The sequence below is a fragment of the Tenrec ecaudatus genome, chromosome 10, assembly GCF_050624435.1.
Source record: "Tenrec ecaudatus isolate mTenEca1 chromosome 10, mTenEca1.hap1, whole genome shotgun sequence".
In the NCBI taxonomy this organism is placed as follows: domain Eukaryota; kingdom Metazoa; phylum Chordata; class Mammalia; order Afrosoricida; family Tenrecidae; genus Tenrec; species Tenrec ecaudatus.
The window spans coordinates 54,029,731-54,053,984 of NC_134539.1; the positions used below are offsets into that span (position 1 = coordinate 54,029,731).

Sequence of the window (24,254 nt, forward strand, 5' to 3'; positions counted from 1 at the left end):
CTCTTACAAGGAAAAAAAGCAAATGACCACGCTACCTAGATATTCCTTTTAGAATTCCTTAAAACAAAGCAAACCCACTGCTCTGAAGTCTATTCCCATTCATGACAACCCTATATAGGGCCCCTATATAGGGTTTCCAAGGCTTTGTAGGAGCTTGGTGGTATAGAGGTTCTATATTGGGTTGCTCACCACAAGGTCAGCAGTTCAAAACCACCAGACGAGGTTTTCCATTCCCGTAGAGTTTCAGTCTCGGGAATCCACAGGCACAATTCTATCCTGTCCTCTAGGGTCACTTCACTCTGAGTTAGAACCAGCTTGATGGTAATGAGAGGAGGTTTTAAGGCTTGGTCAATGTTGACAGGAGGTAACAGTCTCATCTTACTTCTGTGTGTGGAGCTGCTGGTGGGTTTGAGTCACTTAGCTTGTGATGATCAGCCTGAGCCTCATCCCACAGCACCTCCAGGGCTCCTAATGACCACAGGGGTCAGGTGGGCGATGGCCAGGGGACATGGCCGAATAGAAGGAAGACTACCATTCAGCCCAGGCTCAGGGCAATTTCCCGACAGCACTGGTCCAATGTGTGGAAACAAGAGGGTATCATGTATGTAGCCTGGGGTGATTGATCACAGCAGGCTCCACCAAATGGGACAGCTGTGACAGGGCTGCAGACAGTTCTTGCTATGGGGGAACCAGTGCTTCAGGGGAGGTGGAGCTGCCAGTTTTCTTTGAATGAGACAGAAAATTCAGACTTCTGGTATAGCCCACCACGTTTTAGGTGATTTATGTTTGTTCCAGGTAAGTTGTTGAGGCCCAATGACAGAATCCAGCGTTATGATTTTTGCTCTGATATGCTCCTCATTAATCCTCACATGTGAATACATATATATGCATTTATGTAGGTACACACATATAAATTACATGTACATACAATGATCTGTATACATAATATATACACACACCCTTTTCATTTTCTTTTTTCTTTGGAAAAGGTATGAAGCCCATCCAGAGGGGCTACATATTGCCTATCAATGATGAGCACAGATGTAGCAATAAAACAGACAGGAACAAGAGCCCAAACAGGACCAAGCTTCACAAAGGCAGAACTGGATTCATGGCTGCTCGATAGAGCTCAGTAGTAGGAGCTTTTACATGGATTTTCACAATGCACATGACTTAGCTTCTCTCTCTAAGTCTGCCTCTCTGTACCTCACTATCAACTAGCAAAAACTACTGATAATCCCCCAAAGAGGGGCTAATGGTCTAATCATCTAATCAACAGCACAGTGGTTTGGCGAACTCCCTTTGTTGTCCAGGTCACACCAGACCTTTCTGCTCTCCTAAGCAACTCTGAGCTCGGTAGCCTACTGTGGGCAAATAGCCAATCACTAGGCAGATGGCCAGACCTTACCTGGCAACCAGAGAATCTAAGGTAAAGAAGTTCTCTTTTAAAGGTGTTTGCTTCTATGAGCTTAGCAAGCAACGGTTACCTTCTCAAATGCACAGGAATACCTGGGTTTCTATGCACCCTACAGCACGGATTGTAAAGCAAAGCGCAATGGGCACCACACACTTTGGTAGGACCAAAGAGGAGTCCATGTGAAGCAATAGATAAGATCAGGCTCTGAGATAAGAAAGTGACCATATTGGAAGTTGGCCCTAACGTCCTTGGCAGCGAAAGCAAGATAGAAGTCTGCTAGATTTCATATTTCAAATGTCTGGCAAGAGAAGATATGTAAATCTATCTGCAAGCTCATATTCCTCCCCCTCTGGAACTAAGCCCAAGCAGAAACATGTCACATGGGTCCTTGTGAAAGCATCGAACATCAGTATCAGCCACATATTTTCCTTTTAAAAGCACAGTCATGCTGTTTAAATGGGTAATTCTTGTATTTATCCTCACTAAAGGCTGAGGGATGGTATTGAATTGTGTCCCAGGGCAGATTGTGTCTAATTCCATGGCTTCCATGAAAGCTGCATCATACAGGGAGATAAAGAGGATAGAGTCAGCAAGACATGGATTCGAATAGGGTGGGGGCATCTTATTTTCTCAGTGCCACTGTAATAGAAACATCCCAAGTGGTGGCTTTTAAGAACACAATTTTGACATCTCACAGTCCAGGAGGCCATAAATTCAATGGCAGAGTTTGGCTCCTGGGTGGGTGGTGGGTATGGGAAGAGTCTTGCTTGTCTATTCCAGTTTCTAGTAGTTCGCCGTCTTTGGCGTTTCTGGACTTGCAGCTGCAAGTACAGCCACCATCACCAGACAGCTTCTAACCTCTCCTGTGTCCACTTGCTTCCTTGTTCGCGCTCTGCTCCTTACACCTCAGTGGAGGTCAGGCTTTGGACCACTGGTGTACCCACTACACCACCAGGACTCCCCGTTGCATGAAGTATCTGGCCAGTAACAGATTCAGAGGTGGATCCAGGATGTCATCTGTGAGACCTTATGGGTCATATTCCAGACAGGTACACAGAGGAGAGAGATGGTTATGTCTTGCTTCCTGGCCTCCTTGATTGATGTTTTCTGTCAAGATCTAGCTTGAAGTCCAACTTGTGTGTGATTTCTCTCCGACCAACCTTTTCACTTGGCTTCGTTTTAAACTCCCAAGATATATCACATTAAGGCAGCTCTTTCCACACTCCCCAATCCATTGTCCTCAAATCGATTCTAACCCACAGCCACCCTAGGTTAGAGTCAAACTGATGTCGAGGGTTTGCTTTAGAGAAACATGGGTGCTTTCTGCTCCCCTAAACTGCTACGCTCTCATGAACCCACACGGACAGTTCTATTTCTCCCTTTGGTGTCAGAATTGACTTGACGGCAGTGAGTTTAGTTGGGGGAGGGTTTATCTTCATAGAAGTTAATTGTGAGGCCTTTCTGCCTCTCCATAAATTGGGTGGGGTTCACTGACGCACCTTTTGTTTAGTAGTTAAGCACAAAACCAGCTGAGCCTCCCAGGGACCTTGACCACATTATTTTGTAATTTATATATATAATCTGTGGATATTTATTTATTTTATATAATCTGTAGATGTTTATTTTATCTCCCATATTTGTCCATATTCTCCAGGGCTTCAGCCTTTGCTCATTCATTTCTAGGTCTATTTCTTACACCAAGAGGCTGTTAATAAATTTTGATTCAATGAACCCATGGATGGATTGTCTTGGTAATTAACTTTGCCACCAACTTACTTGATGTTGCTCTCTGATGTCTCTTGTGCCCTGTCACCCTGAATTCCTCTACCTGTGTTTCTACTTGAGCATCCATGTTGCAAGCCTCTGAGGTGAGTAGGAGGCAGGACCATGAAGTTCAATTTATGGTTTGGAAGTGGGGAGACTTTTGAACTCAGAGGATTACAAAAAAGTTACCCGGTGGAAATAGAGGAAAGAATTAGGAGGCAAAGGACATTTATAGAGGTTTAGATACAGGCATGGACATATGTAAATATATTTTATATAAAGATAGGGAAATAGAGCTATATGCTTATACTATTTTTTTCTTTCTAAATAATTTTATTGGGGGCTCATACAACTATTACCACAATCCATCCATCCATCCATCCATTGTGTCAAGCACATTTGTCCAATTGTTGCCATCATCATTCTCAAAACCTTTTCTTTCTACTTGGGCCCTTGTTATCAGCTCCTCATTTGTTTCCTCCCTCCCCACCCCCATGAACCCTTGATAACTTATGAATTATTATTATTTTGTCATGTCTTACACTGATATCTCCCTTCACCCACTTTTCTGTTGTATATGCATATATTTATAGGTTTAGTATTAAGGCAGCAGATGGACATTAGGCCTCTACTCAAGTCTTCCCTCAATGCAAGAACACTTTGTTCTAATAACGCAGCATTCTGTGATGCTCGCCTTTCTGACAGGATCGCTGAAGACAAAATGGGTGCATAAGCAAGTGTTGTGAAGAAAGCTGATGGTGCCAGGCTATCAAAAGATATAGCATCTTAAAGGCTCAAAGATAAACAAATGGTCATCTATCAGAGAAGCTACAAAGCCCACATGGATGAAGCACACCAGCCTGTCTCCAGTTCTTTAATGCCTCCTCCCCCCACCCCCACCCCCACTGTCATGACCCCAATTCTACCTTACAAATCCGGCTAGACCAGAGCATTCACACTGGCACTGATAAGAGCAAACAACCCAGGTTTGGTGCAACCCTATCCTGTCCTATAGGGTCTTTATGAATTAGTATTGATTTGATGACAATGAGTTGGGTTAAAAAAAAACTTTTATTTTAATGAATCATGAAGGGGACTTGGCACAAGGGATGACTCCACTGCTAACAGTTAGACTGGTAATTCAGACCCACTTTGCACTCCTTGAGAGAAAGACCTACCGATGTGCTTCCATTAAGACTGCAGCCAAGAAAATCCTATGGGTTAATTCTGCTCTGACGCACGAGGCCATGCTGATCCAGAGGCGACCAGCTAGCCCCTAACAAAGAGGCATCATAACCTCGTCCCTGTGGGGACTCCTTCTATCAGAAGGAGATCCTCCAACATTACAGTGCACACACAGAGGAGAATGTGCATACTACCAGGGGCAGAGGGAAACAAAGTCACAGAGGGCAATGTATCTGATATCCCAAACCCCTGCTTTTCAAAAGGACTTGAAAGGTGGTTGAGGGTCTGCTTTGGGCTCAACTTCTAGTTCTCTTCCTTATTCGCAGTACAAATTTTGCTGCTTCATTTTTTCTCTGAGCATCATACTTTCCTTCTGCAAAGTTGGAGAAATCATTAGCCTGCAAAGCTGCGTAAGAACTAAGTGTGAGGAATGGGTAACTCATTCATTCCAGGGACCATCACAGAGCACAGTTGGTCGCTTCAAGCCATTACATCAACAGTATATGATCTTTCTAGAGCAGTTACAGAGAACCTGTTCTTGATCTAGATTCTTCCAAGGAGATACATAGTTGGTTTTGAACTGCTGACCATGTGGGCTGCAGCCTAATACATAACTACTACTTCACGAGGGCTTATTAGTGATAAGCACCACCCTAAGCAACTTACTGGAGCCCTGGTGATGTAGAGCATTGAGTTTTGGTCCACCTGGGCAGCAGTTCGAAATCATCAGCAGCTCCTAGGGAGAAAGACTTGGCTTTCTATTCCTGGTAACAGTTCTAGCCCTGGAAGCCCACGGGGGTCGCTATGAGTCCACCTTGACTTGATGGTAGTGAGTTTGGGTTATTTTGGAGCACCCATGGTCATTTCACAAACAATGCATCGATGATGCACTAGATTCGGTTGCCCAGGCTTCTGATGAGTAAAACATGGCTTCCCTCCACGGAGAGTTATGAAGCCAAGAAAGGAGATCAGGGTTGGCAACTCTACAGCAAAATGTCAGTGCTTTCCGTCTCCTCTTTTATGCTCGAATTGGGGACCCTATCTTATTGAACTCTGCAGTCAGCATCTGCTTCGAGTGTACCAAAGCTTTAAAAGACATGTACGATTGGCGCATGCATCTATGTCTATGTGGGTGTGTGAGTGTTTGGGGGGCGGGAGGTGGGGGTGGTTATGGGAAAAAAGATTAAAAGGCTGGCAAGGATCTTTCTACGTGTACTTTGTGAATAACAACTACATAGAAGAAGAAAAATGCATTTATCCATCTGTCTCATATTTCCCTTGTTTTCCTCTGGACCCCCGACTTATTTGCTTGACTTTAGATCAAAAGTAACTTCCATTATTGGGGTGCTCTGAGATTCTGTTCTGTGCTCAAATAGATCTCCCCAGAGATAAATGACTGAAATGAATCTCTGCCAATATTTCAACTTCAAAATGCCAATGTTCCCTTAATATGTGTGTGTGTGCATAGATACACACACACACACACACACACACATATTCCCTCCCCCTGGCTCGTGGAAATATACATCATCTAATTAGCTAAATGAATTTTCAGTTCAGCCCAATCATTTCCTTATCTAACATCTGATACCCGGTGTTGCTCTGGGGCTGCACGGGCACAGAGGTCCTCATTAACTCTGATCCTCAATTATATTGATTATCAGCCTGCTTCTGTAATTGTGCAGCATAGATCAGGAGTAGGCTGGGGAGCTCCAGCCACTCTGCAGTGTTCTCCGAGGAGCCAGAGACCTAGAGGCCCCCAAAGAAAGAGAAAGTGACAGAGGAGAACTAAAAATACCACAGAAGGTGGTATGGTCAGACATAATCGCCTGGCGAGCCAGGAGGCAGCTGCAAATTCCTATCATTGCACTCGAGTCAGAGACAGACCATGGCTGGGAGATCTCCTAAGGAAACTGGTCATAACGGGGACTGCAGAGCTAAGAATGAAAGGCAGCATGGTTGATTAAGTGGGGTTCATTCAAGGTATCTTCCTATTGTCACATCACATGCCCCCCACCTGTGCCCTGTCTTAGACTTGGGAGCAATGTCTTTCCCGTGAGTTGGATGAAAAGCCAATTGTGTGAGGGGGGAAGAAGGCAAGCTCGTGTCTTTTTAGCCCACTAGGCTTATGGACAGCACACGCATCCTGATCCTCTTCTTGGTCCATAATCTACAAGTCAGGGTTGAGTCCCTTTACCCGTCTACCCTCAACTGGGGGTTCTTCAAGGAGCGAGATCAGGTCAATGTCAGCGATCCCTGCAGGAGGGTGACTGATGGCTGTGAACTATAGGAAGGTTTGTGTGAGGGGCTATTGTGGGCCTGGAGAGCTGGGAGCTTGAAGTCTCTGTGACAGCACCAGCTCTGAGAGTCGCTCTCTGCATGAATGACCTTGTCTCTCCATGTCTATGTGAGAGTGATCAGCCACCATCTCCAACCTTCACCCCTTGGATTTCCCCTTCCTGATCTCTTCGCTTCTGCTATCGCCTGCCCCAACATGATTCCTTGAACCAACTTTTCATTCTATATGTAAGAATTAGCTTTATACCATTAAGTAATTTTATATCAAGGAGTCATTCCAGCCCAGTCTCACTCAAGTCCATAAGTTAGCTGTATGGCAATGATGCAGAATGGTGACTCAGGAAGCAGAGAGACCACAGACCGCTGGGTGCAGAATCTGTGGAAACATGGCAGGAAACCGACAGATCTCAGGGTTGGTGGCAGAGTCACAGCAAGCTGAAAGGTGAAGGGTCAGAGAGGGAGGGAGGGAGGGAGGGAGGGAGGGAGGGAGGGAGGGAGGGAGGGAGGGAGAGAGAGAGAGAGAGAAGTTCCCAGTCCTCAAACACCCTTATAAGAACGCCACACCCCAAGGAGGTAGCATCAGGCTTAATCTCCTGTTCCAGCTAATTGTCTCTGTCTGTGTCATATTTGACAACAAATGTCTGTCAAACTTTTTGTTTAGCCATTGCTCCATGAAATAACCGTGTGCATGTGCGAGCGTGCATGTGTGCATACACGCATGCCATGATTTCTTTGGCAGGCTGGAGAAGCATTAGAATTGTTTTCAGAATAAAATTTTCCAACATACAAAACAGAAATCTGAACATTGTAAAGGTAACCAATTTATGATGTACAATCCTAGCCATGGATCTTTTAGCAGGTAATGGAACCCAGGATAAAAACTAGAATGTATTTGCCTCCATCCTTCTCAGGTCTCAGACTGCCTGATCTGGTGATGCCCACGTCCAGCATCACTAGATGACTGGAGGAAGTGGCAATGTGGTCGTCATACACATACAACTCTGCCAAAGTGTGTGAGTAAGACAAAAGTACAAGGAGAAGAAGGAAACACTGAGAGGCTCCATTATAAATGCTTGGAAAGGGGATGTTTTGACGAGGCTCCTTCCTATTGTTCACGGTCCATGAGATTGCTACAATACAGCTCTGGAACAACTTAAGCTTGGTGAGGATCGGAACCTGCTGTGGAATTGTCCAGGAATCAACAAGGAATGCTGCTGGCCGAATTCCCGGGGGCTGATAGGGCCATAGTCCCTCTGAGGTCTGTAGGGAAGAACCCTTCCTTACATCTCCCAGATTCTGCTAAACCCAGGCACTCCTTAGCTTGTGGCAGCAGAACTCGAGTCTCTGACGATATTTCTAAATGTCGTTTTCCCTCTCTATCAGCCTCTCTTCTTATGAGGGCACCAGTCCTATTGGATTCAGGGTCCACTCTACTCTAGTATGGCTTCATCTGAGCATAATTATATCTGCAACAGCCCCGATGGTTATTTTTGGTGATGGAGAAAGCAATACTAAATATGGTGAAGGGTACACAACTTGACCAATGTAAACGGTGATATAATATATACACAGGAATAAGGTATATTATAGGCACATTGTTATGAATAAATCAGTAACATTTTGCTGAAGATATTTGAGAAAAAGTTGCAGCCACACATCAAGAAACTGTCAGAAATTTAAGCTGGATTTATGAGACAAACAGGGATATCACTGCTGACAACAGATGGACCGTGGATGAGAGCAAAGAATAACAGACAGAGGTTTACCTCTGTGTTATTAACTATGCAAAGATACTAGACCATGGGGATAAAAACAAACTAAGGACAACACTGAGAAGAATGGGAATTGCAGAACACTCCCTTATGTTCGTGTACAACCTATACATGGATCAAGAGGCAGTGGTTTGACCAGAACAAGATCATGCTACGTGGTTTAACATCAGAAAAGACGTGTGCTCATCAGGGTTGTAGCCACCCACCAAGCTCACTTTATCCGTGTGTTCAGCACGTGATCTGAGAAGCTGGGCTATGTGAAGAATGGTGGCAGTGGATGGGAGGAAAGCCCACGAAGAACCTGCAGTGTGCCACTTTTCGCACAGCCTCGGATGCTGAAAGCTGAAAGGACTCGCCGTACATACTTATGAAGATCCAAGATCACAGCCCTGAAAATGCATTATGCCTTAACATGAAACAAAACCAAACAAAAACCTTTGTAATTGGCCCATGATGAGGTGTAACCGCATCATAATAAATGGAGGACACAATCACTTTTTTCAAGAATTTCATTTTACTTGAATTCACAATTGACACCGATGGAAGCATCCATCAAGAAACCAAATCACAGAATGCACTGGGAAAATCTTCTGCCAAAGACCTTTTCAAAATGTCAGAAAGCAAATTTGTCTTGGAAGAAGTCAGGCCAGAATGTTCCCTTGAAGTGAGAATGGAAAGGCTCTGCTCATGTGTTTTAGATATGGTATCAGGAGGAACCAGTTCGTGGAGAAAGGTAACATGCTTGGGAAAGTAGAGAGTGAGGGACAAAGAGGAAGAACCCCCTGGAGATGGATGGACACTGTGGCTGCAGCAATGGGCTCAAACATGCCCATGGTGCAGAATCTCACCGTGCTTCCCCCTGGTGGACGAAGGGTCCCATGGAGCTCAGAGTGATGGCAGAGCATCTAACCACAAGTGGTAACTGGCAACCCTATCTCCAAGTAAGGCCACAGTCTGAGGTTTGGGGAAGATCGCTGATTTTGTAGGGATCACGACCCAATCCAGTACAAACACTAAAGAAGTTAGGTATTTAGTTTCAGAGGCTATTATAAATCATGAATTCCCTCCAGTGCACTGTGCCCCAACCATTTGTTCATGATCATCCTCTAAGTTGATGTCCTACATTATCCCCTTCATGAAATTTGACTATCACAGATATATCGTGTGCGCCATTTGTGTGCTGTTTTGTCCTACAAATAATAAACAAATAAGAACATTTTTTGTCTCCTGAAAAATCGATGGATGCCTCTCTTTTATTGATTGGTATTGTCCCTGTTAAGGATGCATTACTGTGGTCAGGTCCCCTTCTTCCAGAGAAATCCAAACCCCAACACTTAGAGTTTAGCAAACAGAAGAATGTACCCCAAATCCCACTATGGAAACACCTAGACGTAGAACCTAGATTCCAAGACTCCGAAGTCTCAGTAATGTGAGGACAGTAGGATCAGGGCAGTGAATTGGCTTCTCTAAGTCCCCACAACTGTAAGGGGTCACCGCCAGACCAAAAGCCAAGCATCACAAGTTTTAATACAGGGCCTACAACTGTATTTACAGTGACAATGAACAAGAAGATAGAGATCAGGGAGCTGTCACCAAGCTAGACTTCCCTTCCAGGGAGAAGGACACATTGATAATCATGAGTGGTCCTTGCTGTGGAAGAAGCCTCGCGGAATTCATAGCCAGGTAGCTCAGGGAAGCGTGGAGATGGAAAAAGACTGTTGGTATTTGGGGTGTTTTGAGGAGCCCTGGTGGAATAGTAGTCATGCATTGGGCTACTAACAGCAAGGTCAGCAATTTGAAACCACCAGCTGCTCTGAGGGAGAAAGACAGGCTTTCTACTCCTATAAAGAGTTATAGTCTCAGAAACACACAGGGGCAGTTCTACCCTGACCTATAAGGTCTTTATGAGTTGGAATTGACTCCATGCTAAAAGTTTTCAAAAAGTTCTTATTTCCCCCCCAAAAGTGGTAGAAAAAGCACCCCACCCCACCCTCCCAGTAGAGGTTCCCCTGAAGACTGAGATCTACCTTTGCCTCGGACACTTGCGCTTCTCTTGTTTTTGTCTTTCCCACCTCACCTTGTGATCAAAGTCTGGCTAGAACAGATTGCCACGGAATGCCGCATGACTTGATGCATCCCATCCCTGGACTTGCTTCAAAGTTAAATAGGGGTGTCTGAGTTTGGACCCAACAGATTGGAAATCTCAACACATCAAACACGTTATTTTCCACGGAGCTCTAACCGCCTGGTTCCAAGCTAGGCAACTGGGGAAGAGAACGAAATTGTGAAATGCTTTCACTTTCCCCTCCAGTTCCTAAAGGCTCCCCCCCCCCCCACTACCATGATCCCAATTCTACCCTGCAAGTCTGGCTAGACCAGAGGAGGTGCACTGGTGCAGATAGGAGCTGGAGGCACAGGGAGTCCAGGGTGGATGATCCCTTCAGGACCAGTGGTGAGAGTGGCGATACTGGGAGGGTGGGTTGGAAAGGGGGAACCGATTACAAGGCTCTACATGTGACCTCCTCCCTGGGGGGTGAACAACAGAAAAATGGGTGAAGGGAGACATCAGACAGGGCAAGATATGGCAAAACAATAATTTACAAATTATCAAAGGTTCATGAGGTATGAGGGAGCGGGAGGGAGGGGAAAAATGAGGAGCTGATGCCAAGGGCTTAGGTGGAGAGCAAATATTTTGAGAATGATGAGGGCAATAAATGTATAAATGGGCTTAATTGATGTATGCATGGATTGTGATAAGAGCCCTTAATAAAACAATTAAAGAAAGAAATGCTTTTCATTTTCATCTATTCCTTCATTGCATTTACTTATTTATTTAATTTCAGAAAGAAATTTGGTTAATAATGGAAAGCAGCTATTTATAACTAAAATATATATATATCCCTCTTCATTTCTTTGTTGGGAATTCACACATCAGACCTAACTTCAATGCTGAGGTTGCTTTTTGATCTGGGTTCAGTGCTTCATAAAAGAACATGGTGGACAGGTGCTCCCAGAACTCAAAGGTCCGTTAATTCTGACTTCATAATATTGAAAAGTCGCCAAGTTCAAGTAAGACATGGGCTTAGGTGTGAGGGAAAGTGCTGGACTTCAGAGTCACACAGGTTTAGATGAATGCCTAGCCCAGACACTCCGAGCTCTCTGAGCCTCGAGGAAACTGGTTGACCTCAGTAAGCCTTCTCCACTCCCTTGTTTGTATAATGGGGATCATGATTATTTCACAGGGATTCTGTGACCATCGAATGAAATGCAGATGGCACAGTGGGTATTCCGGTGGGCTGCTCACCGCAAGGTCAGCAGTTAGAAACTACCAGCAGCTCCTTGGGAAAACTACGAGGCTTTCAACACCCATAGGATTGACAGTCTCTGAAAGCCACAGAGGCACTTCTACCTTGACCTCTAGGGCCACTATGAGTCACAGTTGACTTGATGGCAGTGAGGATAAGGTGGATGAGGGTTAAGACACTACCTGGCTAGGCCTTAAGTGTTGTGCAATCCCTAAGAGAACAATTATAAAGCAAATAATGTACTTTATATACAAATATATACTCACATAACAATATATCATATATACAATAATGTACTTTCTCCCTATATAATTTACATCACAATTCATTTTAAATATGTGGATATGAAGGGGGCCTCCCAAAAGTTTTTAGAAAAATGGAATTGAAAGACAATGGGATTTTTCCAGACACTATTTGAAGACCCCCGTATAACTGTATAATTATAGCACAGTGGTCAAGTGGCTGGCTGATAACCAAAAGGTCAGTGGTTCAAAATCATAATTGGCTCTTGGCTGTAACAAGGAGCTCAAGCATAACTCTAACTATGAGGATTACACAGGACAGGGCAGTGTTTCTGTTGTACACGGGGTCATTGTGGGTCAGAACTAACTCAAAGACACCTCACAACTACAAGACCAGCGATGCGGATGATGCGATCGAGAGGTGTGCTACATACAAAGCAAACACTGCTCTGTTCTCACAACCAGGGAACTATGCTCACTCCCCACCCTGACTCTTTCTCATCACAATGCCATTCCCTTTTGATCTTCAAAATTTCCCCGGATACTACATTGGGTAGGGCAAGGACATGAGACCCACTCTAAGCCACACTGGAATTGAGGAAACATTGTAAATGCCCTAGCAGGATGCTTGGCACATATTCCAAAACCCACAAAACTAAACCCACTGCCATTGAGTGGATTCCGACTCAAGTGGTCCTAAAGAACAGAATAGAATTGTTCCCATGGGTTGCCGATACTGGAAATCTTTAAGAGAGCAGCAAGCCACATCTTTCCCCATCAGAGCGGCTGGTGTGATGGAACTGCCAACCTTGTGGTTAGCAGCCCAACTTGTAACCCCCTAAGCCAACAAGGCTCCTTTCATAGATTTTAAGCTCAATCAATTTGGAATGAAAATACAAGTCCTGTAGTCAAGACATGACTGTGGCTTACTGAATCAGGAAGTACGTGAATGGACCTGGGGAACTTCTGGTCTCACTAACTACCTTCCCAGCCGTGGCCCTGTGTTCCCTTCTGTCCTTTTCCATGGGAGACGCTTTTTTATGCCTTTCCCTCGGAATGTGCACGACCTTCAAGGGCAGCTCACAACTGTCTTCAGCACTTTCTCCCTGTGTCTGTTGGATGACTACATTGTCGGTTTGATGCCAACCAACCAACTACATTAGGTCCGAACACCCGGTTGCTTATCTTTCTTTCTTTGCCAAAGTTCTTGTGCTTTCGCTCCCATACATGTGCTCTTGTCTCTCTAGATCTCTATTTCTTCTCTTTGTCTTGAAATGGCTTTGGTGGAAAGAACTCAGATCTTAGAGTTGCCAAACCTGGATTCAGTAGGAGTTCTTACCATTTGCCATTTGATACATTCAATATTTCTTTCTTCAGCTTCCTCATCCAAAAGGTGAATACTCACCTTGCAGTGTTTGCATGGATATGAAGTGTAATTATGTGTGTACTTGATTAAAAGGTTGCAGTCTCAAATGGGGCTTTTGATAGCTTTGCGGTTACTAATCGTATTGATCTCAGAAGTCACCTTGGAGGATGGTCATCATTCCTATGCCCGTTTGAGAGATACGAAAATGGAGGATGATGTTCATTGCGGCACAGTTCACAATCACAAGGAGTTGGAAACAACCCAAATCTCATCAACAGACAAATGGGTTAAAAAACTGTGGTACATACATACAATGGAGTACTATGCATCGCTAAAAAGCAGTGATGCACGCATGAAGCATATCGCCGCATGGGAAGAACTAGAGGAAATTATGCTAAGTGAAGTAAGCCAAGCACAAAGGGACAAGTATAACATGAGTCCACTGAGGTAAGTTTATAAAAAAAAAAAGAAAAGAAAAATGCAAAAGGGGCACAGGGAAAAAGCTACTGTATACACACACTCCAGGGATGAGGTCTACGGCAGAAGCTAGACCAAATCCAGGGGTACATATGGTAGCCAACTAAAAAGGAGGGGCAGGGGAGGTAAGGGGGAAAAAAGAGATGTGTGGCAGGGGAACAGAGCAGTGACCCACCCAACTGGAGGGTACTGTTTGTGTCTCCACAGGCAAAGAGGGACCAGACTTAAATCCAGTGTTCTGGGATGTGAGTGGAGCTTGCTGGCATGGAGAGGGGAGACACAGGAGAGACCTGAGGGATCAGCCCCCATACCAGCTATGTGGACAACTGCCCCTCCCCTGAGAAGAATTTACTTTAGAGGACAGCAGTGAAGCTGCAGCTCAGGGAGAGGGACATATCTGATCAAAGCACACGGGAGCAAATGAATGGGGAAGAAAAGAGAGTGGAGCACATCCTGGGCTATCAAGCCTGCAGGATGATATCCCCACTCTGAACAGTCAATGCACACAGTGGACCCTATGGCTGATCCCACTATGAGACACGCCATCCCTCGCTGACCCATGGCCTTATGGGGGACAACACTGGAGACTCAGTGTCAGGATTAGTTCTACTGACCCCAGGACACCAAGGCAAAACACTGGGGGAACCGATTACTAGGATCTACATATAACCTTCTCCCTGGGGGATGGACAACAGAAAAGTGGGTGAAGGGAGACGTTGGACAGTGTAATATATGAAAAAATAATAATAATTTATGAATTATCAAGGGTTCATGAGGGAGGGGGAGCGGGAAGGGAGGGGGGATAATGAGGAGCTGATATTAAGAGTTCAAGTAGAAAGCAAATGTTTTGAGCATGATGATGGCAACAAATGTACAGATGTGCTTGACACAATGGATGGATGAATGGATTGTGATAAGAATTGTACGAGCCCCCAATAAAATGATTTAAAAAAAAAAAGAGAATGGAGGATGAAAGTGTTTAAAGTGACATGTCTAGATGGTACAGGTAGACACCTAGAGATTCAAAACAAGAGCTCAGTTCTGTCTGTCTTTGATCCCAGAGCTTCCTCCTGTTCTTCTTACTTCAGGGTAACACATGGCACTACTAGGATGGGCGGGGGGCGGGGGGGAGGGGGACGCACTTCTGTCAACATTCATCTCTGGCTATTTCTGTAAGTACTAGGCTTCTCATACTGGTAACGGAAACATAAATCAGGCCATGTTAAAAAGAGAAAGAGCGAGGGGGTGATGGCAGGGGAAAGGTGACACAATGGTAATTCAACACTTATATCTCCAAAGACTTGTAATACATCCTGAGGACATTTCCAGGAGAAATTTTCTGGAAATTGGACAATCATTCAAATTAATGCTCAGCCTGAATCCAATTGCTTTATGATACTACAAAGGACTGCATGGGACAAAGTTCCCCCAAACCAGGGCTTCCGGCCCTCATGTCGATGGACCAGATTGCACTGTCTAGCACAGCGGAGAACAGCTGCCTAACGACATGATATTGGTACCTGGAGCAACATAATAAAAGTCTGCAGCTAGCCACATGGTAGCATTCTCAGCAATCAGCTCTTTAACAGCCAAAGCCCCACTATGAATCCTTGGAAATGTAGGTAGAAAAAGGATAGTTTTTATTTGAGCCGCAAATGCAGGCCTTGGGGCCCAGCGAGGAGACAGCTTGCATGAGACACTCCCTTCTGGCGGCTGGGACATGCAGGGTGAATTCTGCCCTTTCTGTTTCCAGCTGGAATTGATGGGTAGTGGCCTGAGGGAGCCTGGCTGTACACTCACAGGGAACTGCTTAGAACACTTGTCTTGCCCTCTGTCAGCTTCTGGGCTTTATGGTGATGACTTGATGCTGTGAACCTGGCAATGAAACGGGGCAATCACCCTTTCAAAGGATGCCTATGCTTATCATCACCCTGTGATGTCATGGTTTGTGAGGGAAAAAAACCCTCACTCATTCACCCCCCTCAAGTTGCTTCTGACTCAGCAATCTATAGAACAGGGTAGAACTGACCTCATGGGCTTCCAAGACTTTAAGTCCTTATGGGCGTAGAAAGCATCATCTTTCTCCCAAGGAGTGGCCAATGTTTGCAAACTGCTGACCTTGTGGTTCCTAGCCCAGTGCATAACCACTGTGCCACCAGGGCTCCTTTGGATGAAAGAAAGCCATCTAACGATATATAGAACTTTATCTCAGGTTTAAAAACTTGAAGAGCAATATGGTGTGTGTGCAGAAAATATTCTGGAACAATATAAACCAGAGTCCTCAAAGAGTCATCCACTCAGTAAAGGCGGACTAGAAATATGAAAGAAGGCGGTGTCTCCACTGATTTCATCTAAGCCTGTAGCTGTTTCTGTAACAGGAGCAGTGAGGCTGCGACTACACGAGCATCAGAAGGTGTGGGGAGCAATAGACCACAGAGTAGGTGTGAGATTCTACTCCTACGCCAAACACATGGTAGGACCTCAGAAAGAGATTCCAGAACATGGTCCTCCTTCCTTTGGAACTTAGAAGAAATACAACCAGAATGTCCTTTAGATGCAAGGACAGTGAGACTTGCTTAGTTTAGACGTGCTACCAGGAGAGATCAATCTCTATAAAAGGACATCATGTAAAGTAAAGGGTCAACAAAAAGGAGAGGCGACTCAATGAGACAGAATGAGATAACTGCCGCAATGGGCTCAAGCACCCCAACAATTATGAAGACCAATGGTGTAGGGCCAAGCAATGTTCCATTATGCATAAGGGCACAATGAGGCAAAGAGCAACTTAACAGCCATTGGATGGGGGGAGACATGGGGTGTGGAGGGAGAAGCAGCAGTGAACTAAACAATACCACTTCCTTCCTCGCGTGTGTGTCCTGCCTGGCTCTAGTTCCTTGCCTTGGCTCAGGTCATTCCCATCTGCTGCCGTGTCCTTGCCATAATGCTCCCCACAGGCCCAGCCAAATGCAAACTCTTCCTTCCCCGGTTCTCTGTCCTGGAAGTGGCCAGTCCTCCCAGACCCCTGGAAGAGGTAGTATATTCACGTCTCTCTTCTACTTCCACTGGGGTGCCAGGATCCTTTCTGGACACAATCTCTGTGCATCCTCTCTGTGGGAAGCCCTGGGACAATGTGCACATTGCTTTCTTATGTCCTTCAGAAATAGGGAGCTTTCTGAGGAGCGATCCCTTTCTAACTCATCTTTGAATTGCTCTCTACAAACACAATGTGGGGCCCTTAGTAGACAATTAGGAAATATTTTCTAATGAATGAGTGGAAAGAGGGAGAGATGGTGATTTTAAGAGGTTATTTGGAAAATATGAGTATTCCTTAAGTGTTTCCATAGAAACAGAATAGGCAACAGTTCCCCTGCATACACTGTCCAATGATACCCCGCATTGTCAGTGGAGACCCAGTGACCAGTCTTAATCATAGGCAAGTCTTGTTCAGAGCAGAGACCGCATGGCAGTTTCATATGCACGGTCTCATCTGATCTGTGCTGGCAGAGATCGGCGAGGCTCTGGGATCAGACAGACATGTTGGGCGACTGTGTTGTCTTCAGACAACTTGTTACCCTCTTTGGGGCCCACTTTCCTCACTTGTAAAAAGACAGAAAGAAAGTATAAGAAATACCACATGCATAACTTTTGCCTAAAAGAGGTTAAAGCACTTTTTTTTAACAATTTATTGGGGCTCATACAATTCTTATCACAGTTCATACATATACATACATCAATTGTATAAAGCACATCTGTACAGTCTTTGCCCTAATCATTTTTTTCTCCTCTTTTCTTTTTTTACATTTTATTAGGGACTCATACAACTCTTATCACCATCCATACATATACATACATCAATTGTATAAAGCACATCCATACATTCCCTGCCCCAATCGTTCTCAAGGCATTTGCTCTCCACTTAAGCCCCTTGCATCAGGTCCTCTTTTTTTTCCCCTCCCTCCCCTTTTCCCCCTCCCTCAAGTGCCCTTGGTAATTTATACATTGTTATTTTGTCATATCTTGCCCTATCCGGAGTCTCTCTTCCCCCCTTCTCTGCTGTCCCTCTCCCAGGGAAGAGGTCACATGTGGATCCTTGTAATCAGTTCCCCCTTTCCAACCCACTCACCCTCCACTCTCCCAGCATCGTCCCTCACACCCTTGGTCCTGAAGGTATCATCCACCCTGGATTCCCTGTACCTCCAGCCCTCATATGTACCAGTGTACAGCCTCTGTCCTATCCAGCCCTGCAAGGTAGAATTCGGATCATGGTAGTTGGGGGGGAGAAAGCATCCAGGATCTGGGGGAAAGCTGTGTTCTTCATCGGTACTTCTTCGCACCCTAATTAACCCATCTCCTCTCCTAAACCCCTCTATGAGGGGATCTCCATTGGCCGACACTTGGGCCTTGGGTCTCCACTCTGCACTTCCCCCTTCATTTAATATGGTATATATATACATATATACATATACACACATATACACATACATACACACACTTATATCTTCTTTTTTTTTTTTTTTTTGCATGATGCCTTATACCTGGTACCTTGGCACCTCATGATCGCACTGGCCGGTGTGCTTCTTCCATGTGGGCTTTTTTGCTTCTGAGCTAGATGGCCACTTGTTCACCTTCAAGCCTTTAAGGCCCCAGACACTATCTTTTTTGATAGCCGGGCACCATCAGCTTTCTTCACCACATTTGCTTATGCACCCATTTGTCTTCAGCGATCCTATCATGGAGGTGTGCAGTCAATGATATGATTTTTTGTTCTTTGATGCCTGGTAACTGATCCCTTCGGGACCTCTCGATCACACAGGCTGGTGTGTTCTTCCATGTGGACTTTGTTGCTTCTGAGCTAGATGGCCGCTTGTTTATCTTCAAGCCTTTAAGACCCCAGTCACTATCTCTTTTGATAGCTGGGCACCATCAGCTTTCTTCACCACATGTACTTGTTCACCCTCTTTGGCTCCAGCCGTTGTGTCGGGAGAGTGAGCATCATAGAGTTCCAATTTAATAAAAGAAGGTATTCATGCATTGAGGGAGTGTTTGAGTAGAGGCCCAAGGTCCTTCCGCCACCTTAATATAAAGCACTTTTTTTTAGAGTACTGGCACTCAGTTCAGTTACACTCTGTGCATGCACATATGTACGCTAAGGTGTTGTTCTCATTTCCATCGCAAATAACAAAATTAAAGCCTGTAAAGGGGAGGTTTCCTGCCTAAAGTTACGCACAGTTGCTTAATGGCAAACTTGGGACTTGAAGTCAGATGTCTACACTTCAAGTACTGCACTTCCCTTCCTACCACACTCCTTCCAACATGCTGGTTTTTGTGTTTAACTTCTGAATGTATTTAATCATAGAGGCAAACATGCAATGGAGCATCAAATGTATCTAAGCACTGTACATTCACAGTGGGGAGGACATAGACATTGCCCATATAAACAATTTCACCAGAGAGGAGGATTGATCTGTCAAACGTACAAACACTTTCATCATGACAAGGAGAGAAAGAATGAACAGGTAGTGTGTGTGTGTGTGTGTGTGTGTGTGTGTGTGTGCTCTGACAGCTGTTTTTCACTAGACTCTCTACAAATGTTTAATTGAGAAAGTAAGAATAAGGCTGAGACGTAAAGGTTGAGAAGGGGAAAGTGCCAAGAATGTACATGTGTGTAATTAGCATGTGGAAGAAAAGGTGCTGGTTTCAGGGAAGTTTCAGGAAGCACATGGGATTTCGGAGATGGATGACAGGGTGCGATCCACTGTCAGCTGGAACTCACAGAAGCACCGATGATGTAAAGCAGGGAAGCCCTGGGCATATAGTTTGGATTTCAAGCTTAAGTGTCCTTTCTGGGATGTTAAGTATGTGAAAAGCCACAGTTAAATTACTCTAACCATGGCTTTGTGAACAGGTACCCAAGCCCATGCTGCAGCCTCGCAGTTGACATAAGAGGGATGGGCAATACAGCGGTCATACCACAGAGCAAAATTAAACTAGTACAACTTCGCTTTGGGACAGAACACAGCAAGTCCCCCTTTTGTGTCATTGTGGTTAGGTTCTTGACTTGATGAGGCCCCCAGTCTTTAATACAGAGAGAGAATCTAGCTGAGGATCCAAGGGCGGGAATACAGAGCCAGGTGGCCAGAGATCATCTTCCGACCTTGCCACTAACCAAGCAAGTGATAAGGATGCAGCTAAGAGGGGCTCCTTCCTTAGCTATCCCAGTGTGGCTAATAATCTCATGGGACTGTGGGAGGTAAAGCATGGAAACTAAATTGCCCATTGTTTCAAATGACTCACTTTTAATGTAAATGAGAGAAATATGTAAAGTGCTTACAACAGTACCTGGCACATGATAAATGCTTAATGTGTGTCAGCTATTGTTATACTGTTTCTACCTACCTCTCTTTGATAGCCCTATTGCGCAACACATGGAATTGTTACCTTGTTCAAATACCGTTTGGCAAACACAAACACAAACACGATAACTAAGACTCCTTGTTGAAACAACATGCTGGCTTTGGAAATAGCACTGTAAACACGAGCCCATTCCGTGGGTCTTTGCCACTTTCCTAATTGCCTGCTCCTGCTCTGGACCTTAGCCAGGAGTCAGTCTTTAGCTACGTCCTAAAAACATACACATCAGATTCTGTGTGTGCATAAACGAGAGCACACGGCTCCCGTCGCCTCTGAAGACTGGGAAGAAATGACATTAAAAGTGAGTGATTTGAAACAACTGAAATTTAATTAAAAACAAAATTAAAAGTGGTTCCAAGCCTGGCGCTTCAGCCAGCAAGACTCAGAGGAAATTAGTAAGTGCTACTAATAGCTGGATCCAATTCACAAGCCTCGGTCAGAGACAGTCAGAGGAAAGAAGATGCACGCTCTTTAGATGAAACAATTAAAGATCACTTCTGAGAAATAATTGCAAACAGCATCCCGGGGCAAAAAGGGACATTATTTGCTGGTGTGCTTCTTTTTTTTATTTCTCATTTCCATTATGGAAAAGTGCCCTGAGATTCCATCAGTGGAATCTATCTACACAGAAACACTGATTTTGAAAACTGGACTTCAATTGGTTGGGGGGGGGGAGCAGAGAGGAGTTATTTATAGAGCATGAGAAAAAAAGAAAGAGAATGATTTCTCATTGCCTGGTATTCCACATGACCAATTAACTTGTCCTGGGAAACTTGAAATATTCAAACTACATAGTAAGATAGTGCTCCCCCTCAAAGAAGGGACCAGGGCAGCCACTGTGAGCTCAGGCAAAGGGAGGGGGCGGCACCAGGATGAGTCAGTGAAGCAGTCTCCAGAATGCCCTGAGGATGGAGTAGAGGGTGGAGCGTGGAAGGTCTGTGTCTGAGATGGTGCTCAGGTCAGGCCAACAACTCAATCTGCCCTCGGGTCTCAGGTGTGGTAGTTACATAAGCTTGTGTGAACTTGAGGGCATTATGAGTGAAGGGGTGGAGTCTAGCCTGTCAATCAGGTCATAGCCAACGTTGTCTCTGTGTGGGTGTGACCTTCTCCTGAGGATTCTGGGAACTTCATCTCTTCCTCCCTGGAGGCGGGGCACACGGTCTGCTTCACATTCCTGTTGACAAGCCACACGGAGCCACACTGATGGCAGCCAGAGCCCTGGAGATGCGTCCACTGCCATTGGTCCCATAGGACTTTCCACCCACCAGCCTGTGATTTTCCTGCATTCAGCATCATTGTATGTGCTGTGTGAGTCTGAAGAGGAATTCATGGGCTAATATCAGACATATGGGCTAATATTGAACTGATCGGCTTGATATGGACTGGACTGGAATGTTTTACTGATGCATAAATCTTTATTAATATAAAGTTCTCATATATATAAGTCTCTGGATTTGTTTCTCTAGTCAACCTAACACATCAGGGTATCATGGAGACAGACATACAGGAAGAAACAAAGCAAAACTGGGATCCTGAATCAAGAAGATGCAGGAAATGGTCTGAGGATACAAGTGAGAGAGATGGGACCAGAACTGGGATGTTAAAAATTTTGTTTGTTTCTTTTTTAGTCAGAAAACTCCACTATGTTTTAATGTTACCTTTCCATAAAATTTTAAAAACTCTTTATTATCTAGTAAATTATTTTAAAAATCATTTTATTTGGGGCTTATACAACTCTTATCACAATCCATACACACATCCACTGTGTCAAGCACATTTGTAAATTTATTGTCCGCATCATTCTCAAAACATTTTCTTTCTAGTTGAGCCCTTAGTATCAGCTCCTCATTTTTTCCCTCCCTCCCCTTTCCTCTCCCTCATGAGCCCTTGGTAATTTATAAACTATTATTATTTGGTCATGTTTTACACTGCCTGATGCCTCCCTTTACCCATTTTTCTGTTGTCTGTGCCCCAGGGAGGGGGCTATATGTAGATCCTTGTAATCGGCTCCCCCTTTCTATACCATCTTCCCTCCACCCTCTTGGTACAGCCACTCTCAGCACTGGTCCTGAAGGGATTATCTGTCCTGGATTCCCTGTGTTTCCAGTTCCTATCTGTACCAGTGTACATCCTCTGGTCTAGCTGGATTTGTAAGGTAGATTTGGGATCTTGATAGTTGGGCGGGGGTGGGGGAGCGAGGAGAGAAAACATTAAATAACTAGAGGAAAGTTGTATGTTTCATCATTGTTACACTGCATCCTGAATGGTTTATCTCCTCCCTGAGACCCTTCTGTAAGGGGGTGTCCAGTTTCCTACAGATGGGCTTTGTGTCCCCACCCCGCACACCCCTTCATTCACAGTGATATGATTTTTTGTTTTTGATGCCTGATATCTGATCCCATGGATACCTCATGATCACACAGGCTGGTGTGCTTCTTCCATGTGGGCTTTGTTGCTTTTCAGCTAGTTAGCCACTTGTTTATCTTCAAGCCTTTAAGACCCCAGATGCTATATCTTTTGAAAGCCAGGTACCATCAGCTTTCTTCACCACATTTGCTTATGGACCCACTTTGGCTTCAGCGATTTTGCTGGGAATGTGAGCATCATAGAATGCCAGTTTAATAGAACAAAGTGTTCTTGCATTGAGGGAGTACTTGAGTGGAGACCCAATGTCCATCTGCTACCTTAGTACTAAACTTATAAATATATGCACATAGATCTATTTTCCCATCAACATATATGAATATATTTTCATATGTACATGCCTGTATTTAGACCTCTATAAATGCCCTTTGTCTCCTATTTCCTTCCTCTATTTCCTTTTACTTTCCTCTTATCCTACTATCATGCTCAGTCTTCATTTGGGTTTCAGTAATTCCTGTCAGTTACATTGCCCTTGATTACGCCCCACCAGGCCTCTCACACCCTCCTTGCCACTGATTTTGGATCACTTGTTGTTCCCTTGTCCCTGGGTTTGTTAACATCCACTTCCTTTCCCACGGGATGCTAAAAATTTACCTGAGTACTAACTAGGCGGGAATTGGATGTATCCATTTGACAAGCACACCGAGTTGGGGCTGACAACAAATTCAGTTGATGTTTTCTGGGCTCATCTCACCAGAACTCATTCTCTCTGACCCTGGTTTCTCACCCGTGTAACGGGAACCAGTTACTGTGGAGCCATTTTTCTGCCTTATGGAGACATCAAGTGTGGCAGAGTAAAGTGTGTGCCATAGGGTCTTCAATGGCTGATTTTTAAAAAGTTCTTCCAAGATTCTTCCAAGGTGCCTCAGGGTAGACTTGAACCCCCAACCTTTCAGTTAGTAGCCAAGAATGCTAGTTATACCACCCTGGGACCCAGCCCCTGCTCACCTTTCTAGTACACCTTAGTCCCTGCATCCTAAACGCACAGTCTTTATTCCAGTCTGACCTTGTTCCAGCGCCTCAGTCACCCCGAGGCATCCTGGGTGCTTTGGATTTGTGGCTTCCTCTGCCTGGGACTCACTTTCTTCTCTTCAACCTTTTGCCTCTCTAGGGGTCTTCTTCCCACAGATGTATAGAGCACACACAAGAAAAGTTCTGGGCTGTTTCTCAACGATCCCTAACTTAGACTAGTTAGGGGACGATGCCAATTACAACTAAGGTGACCACACAGCCTCTGCTTGTCAAACCGTCTCCTAACCTTTTATAGCTATTGCCGCTGTAGGTCTCACAACCATCCGAGTTTTGTTATTATGCTTATTCTACAGACTACAAACGAAATCCAGACGGGCTAATAAGATTGGTAACATCAACTAACGAGCCAGAGCCAGATTTTGAAACCAACTCTGCCTGATTCTACACCCTTACACTTGCTTGCTTAAATGTGCAGTGTTTCCATGAATGCCAATAGCCCAGTAGCTTCTGAGGCTCTCTGAACTGGGGATCCCGTTCTGTCGCTCTTCTCCCATTGCTCCCGTCCACGTCCTAGGGCTCTAGTCACTCTGGACACTGTCTTCTGCCCACCTTTGTCCATGC

General features: G+C 44.8%; 1 protein-coding gene across 8 annotated transcripts in view; it reads right to left on the reverse strand.

Moving 5' to 3' along the window:
* Positions 1 to 24,254, reverse strand: part of ASTN2 (astrotactin 2) — a 1,111,474-nt gene that overhangs the window by 645,294 nt on the left and 441,926 nt on the right. The window lies entirely within an intron of this gene.